Source organism: Octodon degus, unplaced genomic scaffold, assembly GCF_000260255.1.
Source record: "Octodon degus isolate 3935 unplaced genomic scaffold, OctDeg1.0 scaffold00208, whole genome shotgun sequence".
In the NCBI taxonomy this organism is placed as follows: domain Eukaryota; kingdom Metazoa; phylum Chordata; class Mammalia; order Rodentia; family Octodontidae; genus Octodon; species Octodon degus.
Genome location: NW_004524784.1, coordinates 2,849,617 through 2,850,205, shown reverse-complemented (window position 1 = coordinate 2,850,205; position 589 = coordinate 2,849,617).

The following is a 589-nucleotide window of genomic DNA, read 5'->3' as shown; positions in this document are numbered from 1 at the left end:
GCATGTGGTGCTGGGGATCGAACCGCGGTCCCTGTGCTTTGCCAAGCTTGTTTCAAGTAGGTGCTTTAGACCACTGAGCCATCTCTCCAGCCCAGATGGAATCTTAGTGTTGTTTTAATTTGCATTTCTCAAATGACCAGTGATGTAGAACATTTTTTCATATACTTATTTGCCATTTGTATTTCTTCATCTGAGAAGTGTGTGTTCATCTCAGATGCCCGTTTTTTGGATTGGGTCTTTAAATTTGGGAGGTCTGATATTTTTGAGTTTTTTATATGTTCTCCATAGTTATCATTTTTCTGAGGAGCAGCTGACACACATTTCTTCCCACATTGTGCATTGTCTCTTTACTCTGTTGGTGGTTTCTCTTCTTGTGCAAAAACTTTTTAGTAAGATGAGATTCCGGTTTTTGATTCTTTGTGATAGTTCCTATGTGATTGGGGGTTTTATTCATAAAGTGTTTACATATACCAATGTCTTCTAGAGTTTTACCTATTCTGTCTTCTTCTTCTTCTTCTTCTTCTTCTTCTTCTTCTTCTTCTTCTTCTTCTTCTTCTTCTTCTTCTTCTTCTTCTTCTTCTTCTTCTTC